Below are 14251 nucleotides of genomic sequence, written 5' to 3'. Positions count from 1 at the left end.
CTTTTAACAATGATAGTAAATAAGACTTACTTCTGGGTAAGTGTGGGAATTCTATTATGGCATTTCTAAGGGTGCAATCCTATCCTGCACTGGAACAGCAAGTCAGGAGGCTTGCGCTGTGTTCGGCACAGGATAGTGGCCAGAAGCAGCTCAGCCAGAGGTAAGGGGAAACATTTCCTGTTACCTCTGGGTGCTGCCCCCTATGGGTCGCCTCGGACTTGTGCCAACTCTTGAGGTGGCACAAGTCCCAGGAGAGCAGAGCGGCTTGAAGTGGGGGTTGGGATCTGGCTTAACCTCCCACTCCCTGCCTGCCCGCCCACCTCCAGGGCTGCCCACCATGAGCCCTCCCCCAGCCCAGGAACGCCTCCCTCCCACCTCCCTGCCTACCTTTTGCGGGCTGACGCAAGCATCCGAGAGGAAGTTGGTGCAGAGGCTTAAGTCAGCCTCTGCAGGCTGGCGCTTCTCAGAGCGCCGGCCCAGCTTCCTCTCGAGGAGACGCAAACGTGCCTTGCGCAATATGGGTCAGGACTGAGTTTTCCTTTTCATGAATATGCTGAAAGGTCCAAAAATGATGTTGCTGCTCAGACATGGATAGAAAGATCTGAACTCTTGAGCTACTTCTTTTAGTAGTGTTTAAATAACATTCCCACTAGCACGAAAAATTTGATTACAGGAAGATCATAATCAGTGCTAATGTGGAAGTCCATTATGACAAATTTTGCAGTTTTCAAAATCCAAAACGTTGAGAAAATCTCATTTGCATTGCTATTTCCTGCAAGTGATTACTCTACACATGCAAATCTGGTTTGCATTCTAATGTTCTGCAGGTTTTTCTTCGGCTGGTACATAATTTTTTTTCCAATTCATTTGGTCTGCCGACATGACTGGGCAAGCTTAGATGACTAGTCTGCTACTATCTGTGTATATTAAAAAATATTTTATAAGTATTGTGGATCTATTATTATTATTATTATTATTATTATTATTATCATCAACAGTATTTATAAACCGCTTTTCAACAGAAAGTTCACAAAGCGGTTTACAGAGAAAAATCAATTAACTATTGGGTCCGTCCGTGTCCCAGAAGGGCTCACATTATAAAAGATGCAAAAGAACACCAGCAGATAGCCATTGTTTTCATTAAGGATACAGAATAATAAGATGTTCATGTTGGCAACCTTCAGTCTTAAAAGACTACGGTATCGCGCTCTGAAAGGTGGTTCTGGAACAGTGTCTAGTGTGGCTGAAAAGGCCAATTCGGGAGTGACAATCCCTTCCACACTGGGAGCAAGTGCAGTCTGTTCCTGGTCTGTCTCCATGGCTATGGGCCTTCCTTCTTTGCCTCTTAGGCATCCTGGGACCTTATTCTTGAGGTGTTCCAGCCAAGTCTACCCTTAAAAGGGGGACACACACACAGCTTTGTTGGAATCTTGGGGTAAAGGCTTTGCAAGATTAAATGATTAAAAGAGCAAATGTACCTTTTCACCCCAGCACAGCACCTTTTCTAGTGGCTGTTTGCTGATTTTCTCCTTCATCTTTGTAGATTGCAAGCCTTTTTGGAACAGGGAGCCATTCTGTTAACCACTTTGTGAACATTTTTTTGTTGAAAAGCAGTATATAAACAGCAATACTGATGTGTGGCTGATTATCCTAAAAAGTATATGCTACTGGGCAGCCCAATCCTGAGCTGCCTGGCGTGTGGGGCTGCAGTGGCACTGAAAATGGCTGCCACTGCATCCAGTACTCCCCAGGCAGCTGCCATCGCCTCCTCAGGAGAAGGGGATTTTTGTCCACATCCCCCAGGTAAAATGAGTAGTCCCACAATGGAGCTACTCAATTCTATGATGACCCGAGGGTTGGTGTAGAATTCAGAACCTCTGTGTTGGATGGACAGCCTGACACAGAGGCTCAGGATCCGGTGGAGCGAAACCAGCCCTGCACCCTGGCTCAAAACATACCTATCTTGAAATGTTACCTTCCTATTCATCCTCAGGTTCATTTTTTGCATTGTCTGATGGCCATCTAATACCCCCATAACTGCTTTTCTTCTTCAGTTTGGTGGTTTACAGCCCAATCCTATGCATGTCTACTCAGAAGTAAATCCCATTAGAGTCAATGGGGCTCTCAGGAAAGTGTGGATAGGATTGGGCTGTTAGCTGGCAAGAAATTTCATCAAGTGATCCTGCAAGTGCACAGTACAAACAATGAATGTAAGTGTAAACTTATTTTTACCACTATTGATGACCACATCTGTTGCACAGCCACTCATATTTTACAGCCATCTGGCATTTGTAATTGCCTTCTGCCAAAGCCTTCAGTAACAAGCTTAACTTGTGTAAGTTTTGTTTGTTTACACTTTCTTCCTCTATCCAGGTATTTCTTACCTTAGCCATATTGAGTGCATTTGCACACTGGCGTACCTAGGGGGCAAGAGGGGCAAATGCCCCAGGCGCCGACCCTACAGAGGCACCTCGAAGCCTCACCCCACCCCCACTCCTGCCAGGAGGATTGCCCAGGAGCGCTGCAGAGAGGCAGCTTGCTGCCTCTCCCTCAGCGCCTGGGCGCTGACTGAGCTGCCCCTCCCCTCCTCCTTTATAAGAGGATAGGAGGCAGGTGCCCTAGAGAGGCACTTACGCTCTAGGGGGCCCATCTCATCTCCTCCTATAAAGGAGGAGGGGAGGGGGGCAGTCCAGTCGGCACTGAGACGCTGCCTGGGAGGCAGTGTCCGGCTGCCTCCCAGGAGCGTTCTTGGGCACCCCTGCTCCGCCTCTGATGGTGTCCCTCAAGGGCGGAGCAGAAGCAGCGTGTGCCCCCTCCGACATCAGAGGGTATGTGCGCCACTGAGGGCGTCCCTCAGAGGCGGAGCAGAAGCAGCATGCGCCCCCTCCGACTTCGGAGGGGATGCATGCCACTTCTTGGCCAGGTCACCCTGCTCTGCCACTGAGGGTGTCCCTCGGGGTGGAGAAGAAGCAGCGCGCGCCCTCTCCGAATTCAGAGGGGACACGTGCCGCTTCCCAGCCGGGTCGCCCTGCTCCACCAATGAGGGCGTCCCCCAGACAACTGCCATGGAGACCCCCGCGGGATGGAAATCTTCGTGGGGGCCTCGGCTGCCTCCTCCGTTCCCCCTTGTTTTCAAAAGGGGAACAGAGGAGGCAGCTGCATGGAAGTAATTGCAGTGACGATGACGACACTGCAATTACTTCTAGGTCACGTGCGCAGGGGTGGAACAGGGGGGCAAAACGGGGTGTGGGAGGGTGGAATTCTGGGGGTTGCTCCGGGGGCGGGGACCCCCAGGAACGCCACTGCATTTGCATTTCAACAGCTCCCATCATTGTCTCTGACATTGCTGTGCACATCACTGAGATGTGTTAACTAGCAGAGTCATCTTGCTGGCAAGAATTATTTCACATTGTATCAGCACAATTCCCAAAGTCAGGATTCCAGAAACATTGTGATTCCAGAAGTATTGTGCAGCTTCTACAGTGTACTCGAGTGAATACTGCAGAGTTTTTCAACAGGCGGGCTGGTACCCAGAAGCAGTATTGGCCCAGCTTCAGCTGATTTGTGGCACTGTTGCAGCCACCATTTTGTTTCGCAGCTCTGTGTATGACAAACAATAGCCAGAACTACGAGTCCTAGATGACGTGAATCCCACAGAGACTTCTAACTTTAAAGGGCTTGCTTCGACCAAGCCCTCCACTCTTCAGTAACCTGCTTGATTCCCCACTTCTTTGCCTGCTGTCTTCTGCTATGGCTCTCCCTCTGCTCTGTTTTGCCTACTTTCTCTTTCACTCCCTTGGCCTTTCAAAATGGGCTGCATCCTATTGCCATGCCAGTCTCTACCTCTCATCTGCTTACTAGAAGGAAAGGAAGGGCAGAACAAAATCATAGAGCTGATTGGCCATCACCAGGAAGAAAACAAAAAGGAAGAGTAGAAGAGGAACTGGGTCACTGACTTGCTCATTCCTCTTGTTTGCTACCTGTTGAGGGTGAGTCCCATGTGGCAGGTTGGGGTCTGAGGTGGGGCTCAGCTCTTGGGCTGCTGAAAGTCAGTAGAATAACACATATACGGGGGGTATTTGCAGATCCTGTATCTACAGATTCACTTATCTGTAAATCGGGTCTACGGACCCTCCCCACACACGTGCTCCCCATGTGCCCCCCCCAGAGGTGAGGAAGCTCCATCCCCCTTGCCTCTGGAGGGTCCTCTGAACCCAGTAGAAGCCGTGCATGTCCGTCTGTGGCCTCTGCTGGGCTCAGACTGAGCCTCACAGTAAAAAAAAATCCACAACTTCAAGTTTTTTTCATAAAACTGGAACTGATGTTTTTAATGCCTTGTAAGACCCTCAGTGGCTTCCCCATGTCTCCTAATGACGTGCAAGGCATTAAAAATGTCACTTCCAGTTTTACGAAAAATCAGGTTTTTTAAATACTGTAAAGCTCAGTCTGAACCCAGCAGAGGATATTCATGGGCTCAGAGGACTCTCTGGAGCCTCTGAAGGGTGGGGGGGGGGGCATTCCCCGTATCTGCAGTTTCAGTTAATTACAGGGATTTCAGAACAGAATCACCCATGGGTACCAGGGCATGCCTGTATTGACAATACAAATGGTGCATCTTTTATTGGCACCAGTTGGACCTACCTCAGAACTACACAGTCAGAATGCCTTTGGACATTATGGAATACAGCAGAGAACAGGAAACACCAGCACCCTTTCAGTAAAACTGTAGTGGGAAACCTTACTAACTTTTTAAAAATTATGATACCCATTGCAGTAGTATATCTAATGATGACCAATTCGACCCTCCAAAGGCTGTGAACAGGCAATCAATTCAAAGTAGCCCACATGGTGCACTTCACCATGCCCACTCTAGTTTGGGGGACCTGTGCAACCCACAACTGCATTATTGCACAGCCAGCTATGATTAATATTTGTAATGGAATAAGCTACGAATGTATGTTGTAAAGTTTTTTGCCCAAGTCAAATCTGCCGACCTCAAATCAAATATTGGGCAAACTATTATCTGATCCAATGGGAAGTGTCTCTGAACTCTGAACTCAAGTTTACTGTGCTAGATAATACAAACCCCAGGGCCTACTGGGTTATAAGCTCCCCATTAACCATTTCTCCCTATCAGTATCTACTTTTAAAAATATATAATAGAGTGCTATCCACCTCCCCCCCCCATTATTTACTTGCCTTTGCAGTTTTCTACGAAGACCTTATCAAAGATGGAAAAATCCACTTAAATTATGTCCACTGTGTCGCCTTTATCTTCCTTTTCATTAACCTTTTTGAAGAACTGCACAGGTTAGAGAAGCACAGAAGGTGCACACAAGTTTTCAAAAGGTGATGAGAAAAGTGAACTGAAAAGATTTTAACATTAAAGGGCAAATTCTGCAATTCATGAGCACAAGATGTATAAAGCATTCCAAAAGTCAACCAGCTGAAGTGGCACTTATTTTGAAGCCCTAGAATACAATTTGAGCAATTATGCACATTTGGGTACTTTGAGTACTTGAAGGTGCTCTATCACATCTTGGACTACTGCCACTTTTAGGTTGCAATCCTATACACCCTTGCTTGGGAGTAAGTTCCACTGAACTCAAGGGGCTTGCTTCTGAGTAGACATGCACTAGGAATGGACTGTTAGGGACTCTTTACACCATACAATGGCATTTTACTTTAATAACATTTAAAAAAGTTAACTCAAGACATTTCAGTGCTTTCAAACCTTGAGAATTGCATTTGAAATGGGCTTTCAGTCAAAAATAGAAGTTTCTGCAGAAGAATACATGGCTCATGGCTTTACCCTCATGGCTCTACCAAGCTCTATCACTCTTGTTCATCTTGCACAGAGAAACATTGAACAAGACAAAAGTGCACCCAGCATCAATGCCAATGAACAGTACCGTATATCATTTACCATAGATACTCCCCTATAAGGCAAGAAATTTTTACCAAAAAAATCCAGCATAGATTGTCTCTTCATCTTAACTGCGGGTCACTCAGTGGTCAGGGCAGTTCAGGGGTGTTGTGGCAACCGGGAGAAGCCCAGAGGAGCAGCAATGATAAGCTCCAGCTGTCCATGCTTTACCTCTCCCAATAGATCCTTCTGCAGGGAGATGCTTCACAACCAGCCAGAACGTCAATCAAGCAGGCAGCCGCTGGGTCTTAGAGCCTGCCATTACAAACACAGTACTATGTCATGTTAATATAGGGACCTGAGTTTCTTTGTATCAGTGGGGAGTTCCAGAATTATAGTCAGACACCTCTCTAATTTTTGCCCCTGACCTATTTGAGGGTCATAGAAATTTTCATGATTTTGGCTCAAAACCTGCCTTTGACTTATCTGTGAGATCGACTTATACTCTGTTATCTGTGGTGAGTTGCTGTGCAAAGATGCATTCAATGACTATTTCAGCGGAAGCACTACACATTTATTACAGAAGCAGAACAAAAGCAAAAAACAAAGTATTTGCAAGTATTTTTCAGTAGTAGTTGGTGCATTTCTGTTAATGTAACAAATATAAATGACTGGTTATTTTAAATGTGAAAGTTATTACTTTGCCTTACTCAGTCCCACCCCTGGGGCTTCCGCACTCCCGATGACCCAACCTCTCTATTTTCTTCTGGACAACAAAGGCCTTTTGCTCTTCTGAGCAGCTGAGCAGACAACACAGGTGCTGAGCCTGTTTGATAGTTCAGCTCCGAGCAGCTGTGCTGCTGGCAAGCAACAACCTGGTGAACTAAGGCCAGGGCACCTGTCCTAAAAATTCAGACAGCCAAGATGGGGCCTAGATTCTGTCAAATAAGAGCATCTGTATGGAGCCAATTGCCTGGGGAAGCTGTTAAAGCACCGTATCTAGATGGTCCTACGGAATGACTGGATAAATGCCTGTCAGGAGCAATTTAGTCTTGGTGAGTCCTGCCGCAGAGCAGGAGATTGGACTTGATGACCCTGGAAGCCCCTTACAGCCCTGTTACTCTATAAAGCAATATCTGAGTTAATAAGTCCACTTTTTTTCTGCAGTTCATTTTGCCTCATCTGCCTCTGCTTGAATAGCTATGACTAATGGTTCAATTTGAAGCAAGAACAATACTGGAGAAAATGGACAGTTATTACATGGGCAGACTGTTCAATGATATCATGATCATTCCCTAATGACCGTACCAGGGGTTTCACATACAAATCTCCCAGGAGTCTTGTTGGAGTCAGAAGGATGGGAAATGAGTGACTATCTTGGAATTAAATAAGAGTGATCATCCCCTTCCAGTAGCCCCTCATAATCCTTGAGTTCTAGTGAAAGAATAAACCAAGAATTACCTCTGTTGCTGAGTCATAAAGGAGTCCTGTTGGGACACAGCAACTTCTCCACATTAGCTTCTCCCAAACTGATTTATTTTGTCAATACATACAGTGTTATACCACAAGTATAATTTGTGGCTGGTGAATGCTGTGTTTACAAAGCTTGCAAATAAAGACTTTTTGCAAATTGCTTTTGTAAATTGCTCTTTCTCCAAAGCGTTTTCCTCTCCAGGGCATAACAAATTTTAGGCCTCATTTGGGCAATGTCACTCCCCAAAACATAATTATTACATTTGAGTCATGCCCATGAGTGGTATGCCTGTCACATGACATTGTGATGTCACTTCCTGATTTTTGCTGGAGGAGGAGGTACTAGCAGCTTCATGTGCCCATGAAGAAGTACTTCTCTAGGAGTAGGAACAGGGCACGTGAAGCCACCGGCACTTCCTGGTTCTCCAGCAAAAACCAGGAAGTAACTGCATTGCGAGTTGCACCCCCCCCCAGCACAGTGCCTCAGGTGCCCCTCAGACTCCAACCTAGTTATACCTCTGGGTCCAGTTAGCTTCAGGGTCAAGCATGCTTTTTAAAATACCAACACAGGCTAAGAATGAATAATTCTGACTATTCATAAAATAATAGTAGTTGGGCAGCCCAATCCTGAGCTGCCCAGGGTGCAGCTCTTAATTGGCGAGTGCATTGCTGATACATGATTATGATTTTTTTTTTTTAAATTTAGCTGCACTAGATGCAGAACAAAATTAGAAATCATAAGCCTCTGCCCTCAGACCCAGTCTGTAAATCATGGGTAGGCTTGCTTCCATTTGCACCTATAACTAAGGATTGCATATAGGCAAAGGTGGAATTAACATAGGCTGAAAATTAGAATCCCATTAATAATTTACAATTTCAGAAATAAACACCTTGGATTAACTTCAGCACTCATCTTCCAGTGGCAAGCTCTTAATGGAATACAAATGATCCTATTTATACACCTGCTGAGTTGTATTTAAGAATAAGCATACATATTGAAAATACCATGACTAATGTGTGAGCATTCTATTCTTGGGTATTTAATTAGATGCTTTCACAAGGGGAACTCTCAGATGTACCCCTCTTACATACTTGCTCACCTTCACCTGGTGGTTTTATGTGCAGTCACATGTTTTCCAAAGCTGCTGGTGCAGAATTGCAATGCCACTCTCATAATCTGGCACTTCTGCATTTTAATTTGCCCCCCTAATTTTTTGCCCCATTACTGCACTGTGTGCCTAACAAGAGAACAGGTACATTTTCCTGCTGCACTTTGACTACGATGTTGTTACCATTGTTTATGAAAAATAAAATGTTCTGCTTCCAGTGCATATTTGAGCATTGGTTGAAGAACCAGTGGTTCTGTGGTAGAGAGAGAGAGAGAGAGAGAGAGAGAGAGAGAGAGAGAGAGAGAGGAGGACGAGGACGAGGAGGAGTATGGGGGGGAAAAGCAACAAGAAAGCACCAAGCTTCCAACCATGGCACAAGATTGTGGCCAAGTCTTTGATCTCTGAAACAGGGGTAGAGGCAAGGAGTGAGCCCCCTGACAGGCTGTGAAATGATGTTTTTCACTTGTGTGAGAAAACTCTTCCATCATCAGACTACTCCTTATCTATGTCCCAAGCTTCTGAGAGGCTTCAAACAGAAGCTGAGAACTTCCTTGTTCTTAGAGTCTTGACGGATCAGTTAGGGGACATCACACACTGAAAGCCTTGGGCTAATTGTCAGGCCTCCCCTTAAACATGTGGAAAAATAGACTAGGGGTTCTCAAACCTCCCCCTCTCGTGACCCACCAGTTCTGTGGCAGAGGACAACAACCCAATTTCTTCTCTGGTACTGGACCTCCTCAGGCTTCAGAAGACCTCTTGAAGCAAAAGGAAGATACATTCACAAATCTGGAAGTAAAGTGGAAATGACTTTCCTGGTGCTTCTGGAGGCCTGCAGAAGTCTGATGCAGCCTCCGATTGCATCTGGAATACCCCAGTTTGGAGCCAACCAGGTGCCAACCTGGTGCCAACCAGGACCCAATTCAGGACTTACTAGACAGTTTGATCTAACATACCCTGTTTGTGTTTGAGACCAAGTGGTGACAGTTGTCCTGTTCTTGCTCCTTATTCTGTTCCACGGATATCAAATCCCTGAATCCCTATGTTCTGAGTCTCTAATTCATAAACAAGTCACATCCAAAGGTCATTTTTAAGCCTTTCTCCACTGAGGCTCCAGTATTTTCAAGCAGCATAACGACAATAATCAAAATGTGGAGTGGTGGGGAAAGAGGAATTGTGGAAAGGGCATGGGAAGAATAGGGAGGTGAAAAGTTACATGGCACACATGGTACATGACAACATATGGCAGCCATTTTCAACCACGGTGCTGTGTGCCACAGATGGTCTGCAGGTGTGCCACAAGAGTTTGAAGGAAGGCCATTTGTTAATAGGGTCACTGGGGGATGCGAGCTCCTGCTGTCAATGGGTGTGTCTTGTCAATTGCCAAAAAACTGATGGTGTGCCTTGTCAGTTTTAGCACCTTGTCAGTGTGCTGAGAGATGAAAAAATTGAAAACTGCTGGCATGTGGGCTTGGCCCCAGGTAACATGTGGGCAGTTCCACAGCAGTTGCCAACTTTATTCATCTTTAAAATCAATGGCTATTTACTACTCCCCCCAAAAAGAGGTATATTGAAGTGTACTACTTACAATCAATTCTAAGCAAGTTAACTTGGAAGCATGCCCCACTGATTTCAGTGAGATTTCCTAGCAAATGTCCTCAGGACTGTATCCTTAATTACCTTTAGGATCACAGTGCCAGTTTGTGGAATTTAAAATAATTACAGCTCTTGTCATCTCTTTTAGTTGCCTTGGTCTCACAAATGCTGAGGCTTTATTAATCACAAAGTGCTTTTGTGGCTGTGTATTTAATAATAGGTCAAAGCCTTTGGGCTTGCGCACTTGAATGTGTTAGATCCTGGGGAAACTTTCATATAGCGAATGCTGCATTAATTAGCATAACTAAGTCATTGCTAACTTTAAAAACAGGCACTGAAATATTAAATCTACAATTTGTTGCAACATGCTATTAAAATAATGGCCTTGCTGAGCTAGGCTAGTGAAATTCTGACTCAGTGGTGTATGTTCCAAACATATTAGGGGGCATTAAAGTATTCTAAGAAAGCAGCCACTTCACAAACAACTTTTGTTTCTATCATTCCAAAAGAAAGAAAATTAGCTATAAAGGTAGATTTAGAGTCAAAGGAGACATGATGGTCCTGTGATTTCAAATTCCAACCACATTTTTCAAATTCCTGTGATTTCAAATTCCAACCACATTTTTTTCATCCCAAGCAGCCATAGTTGCAAGGTAGAAGAAGCACTAGCCCCTTGCTCCCATCCCATGGCCCTTGAGGCTATTCATGGTGAAAGAGAAAATATAGGGGCACAGTTTTGTGCTCATAAGTTTTTGCCTCCATATTTAATGGCTGCTTGGGACAGAGATGATTTGGGGAACGTGTAGGGGATGTGACCTCCCAATATCGTGGACCAGTGTCATGGCCTTCCTTCCTATGTCATGGCCCTGATCCTAATTACATCCCCCTTTTTGGGTGGATAACAAGAGTTCCCAGATCACATCAAATTTGACTTTCATAAACGGACATTGTTATTTGCCCCAGACAGAAACACATACTCAATCAAATGAGAATTGCTGAGTCTCATTTGCAACTTAGGGCGCAATCCTAACCCCTTATGTCAGTGCTTTCTAGCACTGGCATAGCAGTGCCAATGGGACATGTGCTGCATCCTGCAGTTGGGTGTCACTCATGGAGGCCTCCTCAAAGTAAGGGAATGTTTGTTCCCTTACCTCAGAGCTGCATTGTCCTTATGTCAGTGCTGACATAAGGGGTTAGGATTGCGCCCTTATTTTATTAAATTATGAGCAGTGTTCTCCCTCTGCTAACTAACCCATCCTTCTCCATTATGATCTGTATAGTTCTATCACCATTCTAAAGCTGATAGGCTGTTCATATTGGGGAAAATAGTCTTCCCCCTTGCTATATGTCTATTAAATATTCAGAGACATTCAGTGAGTGTTGTAACTGTGAAGGTGTATTTTTCTTTGATTTAAATTGCTTATTTTAAATTTTCAAGGTTAAAACAGATTTCTCTTTCAACAGTATAATTTTTTTTTTTTTTTTAAATTGGGTACCCTACTGAGTGACACCACATGGTCATATCTGCCATTCATAACGGGTAAATAAAGCCTTTCATGTTTACATCTGTTGACACAAACGATTATTTGAAATTTATGTGAAATAATCTCCAATCCTTGGAAAACTTTGCGTACAAACAATCAAAGAACAGAAAGTTACAAACAAAGAGAATTAATTAGGACCCAAAAATGGGACTCAGAAATGCAACAGTTTTTCACAGCCCTTTTGGATTAAGCGCTCAGCCAGAGTTGTTGGACAGTCATACCTTAGCAAGCATTACAAGTAACTGAGGCTCATATTATGTGCCAAGGAAATGCAAAGCGCAGAAATGTCTCTAGTGATTGACTTGCCATCCAATTTGGTTGCCATCATCATCATCATCATCATCATCATCATCAAACTGTCTAAATCAACAGGAAAAAAATGACCTGTGATGTGTGGTGCCAAAACACACCTAGAAGTCATAATGTGGTTATGTGAATGATATAACTGTGAGCCCAACCCTAAACTGTGCTGGTGCAGCGGGGTCACATGGCCTCCACTGTATCCAATGCAGCTTTGAGGCAGGCTGAAGAGGATTAGGAGGCCTACTCCACTGATCCTGCCCCTCCAAGGCCTGATCTATCCCCATTATGCTCTCCACCAGCCCAGAAATGCTCCCTCCTTGCCTCTGAATCACCCTCCAGTTGCCCCTCTATTGCCTGGTGTTACCTTACCTGCTCCATCAGGCAGAATGCTTGTATGCAGCATTGGCAGGGAGATGCAGTCCTCCCTACTGGCACTGCTTATTCTCCAGGCGTGCCTTACAGCACTTTTGCAATATCCTCTGCCAGCATCGGGACTGCTGCACTGGCTGATCATCTCGTTTGGATTGTGCTCTGAGTCATAAAGTTTACTATGAAATCCTTATGGGAGCAAGACTGATATCCAATTAGAACATAAGGATCCTGCTGGATCAGGCCAAGCAAACATATATGTACTTATAGCAACATTCTGATGGTGATGTTCCCATCAGATTGAAAGCTACGTATATGAGGTCACTTTAAACTAACCTAGTGGTCTCTGCATTCTTAGGGTGTTCCCTAGATAAGCAGATGTAAATAAGTTTGTAAATTACAAGTAAATGAAACAGGGGAAAAACCTGATGACAACTGAGCATGCTCAGCAGCTCCTAGGAGTCATAGAATGTTGAAATTGTCACTTGGAGAAGAAAAAAACAGTAGCGGAACATTGGAGGGAGGGTGTCAGGGTGCCCCTGACTTAACTGGGGGAAACAGGCTTGCAGGGCAAAAAGGAGGCAGACCCCAAGGCCAACTGCAGGAGGAGTACTGGCCAGGAGAGCTAGGAAAGGGAGGCACCCCAGCCTTTTAGCTATTCCAAGTAGGGAGTGGCAGGGCCTAAACAAGCCAGTCAGCCTTTTAGCCCTCCCATGGAGGAAGGGGTAGGGTCTGGAGGGGCTGGTCACCAGCATAAAGCCCAGCTGGGTCAAGGATGAAGGCAGTCTGTGTTAGGTAGCTTGAAGGAGCAGAACCTGGCTTGCCTATGAGCCAGGACTTGCTGGGAGCCCAGAAACCTCAGCAACTGGGGAGAAGGGCCAGGGTGACATAACCCCTCCCCCCCCGCTTGCTGAGGCCCTGGTGGCTGAGCTGTTGTTCCTAGAGATGGAACCTCCAGTGCCCTACTGCTGCCTCTCACAACTAAGAGGGTCCCCCACAATCCAGGACCCCACAAAGGGAATTGACCTTTAAAAGCTGGTAGCGCCCTGGAAGTGGGCATTTAGGGTTGAAGAGAGGCAACTTTTTATTACAGGTATTGCTTGTCCATACTGACTTCACTTTGAGAAATAAGTTTTTCTGTTCTTGATATGGTGGCTTAGAAGTATAAATAAGATCACAGAGTCTGGCAAAAGTTATTACTTGAAGGCCCATTGATTACAATGGGAAAGTTTACTTTTCTCTTTTCTGTTTGTCACTGCAAACTAGAAGTGCTTCATTTGGGCTGCATCGTAGCTAAGCTTAGGTCAGCACAGACAAGGTGGGATAAGCATCAAACACATTGTGGATTCTCTCTTGTTTCATGCATCCAAGAAGGAGATGTGTCAATCTACCATGGGAATTTTCCATGGTAGTCCAATGCTGGCAGCATGATGAGTTTCAGAATTCAGCCTTTAAAACAAGGAAAGCAGTCCATCAGTTCAAAATACATGTCTAATAAATTTAGCAACCCCTTACCCCCCAAAAAGTCTTACAGAATGCTTTATCTTGGGACTTTTATGTTGCTGAATAATCCATGGTTGAGAATGGATTGTATAAATGAGAAATGCTGCCTATGTATGCTAGAAATCTCCTGATAGTACTTTTAATTAATCCTATGAAAAGAAAAATGCATCTGCCAGTGTCTTTTGGGAGAACACGACAAATTAGATATGAAAGTGAACAAAATGGGGGGAAGTTATACCCCATGCAACTGTTCCGTAGACTAATTTCAAGCTTAATTAAAAAACCCAGTAGTCAAATGTGAAGGAATCTGCTCTTTGCCCCCTTCTACCATACGTGCTGACCAAAGCTAAATCTGGAAACTTGTTTAGGTTAAGTGGAATTTTTAAATATCTATTTATATGCCTGTTCATGGCTTCTTTAAAAATCATGTTTGCATGTGTCTCATGGCAGAATGGTTGCATTTAGTGGGGCACAATTTCAAACAGCATCAG

This window comes from Tiliqua scincoides, chromosome 6 (genome assembly GCF_035046505.1).
Source record: "Tiliqua scincoides isolate rTilSci1 chromosome 6, rTilSci1.hap2, whole genome shotgun sequence".
NCBI classification, from domain to species: domain Eukaryota; kingdom Metazoa; phylum Chordata; class Lepidosauria; order Squamata; family Scincidae; genus Tiliqua; species Tiliqua scincoides.
Note: the sequence above shows the minus strand (reverse complement) of the source record.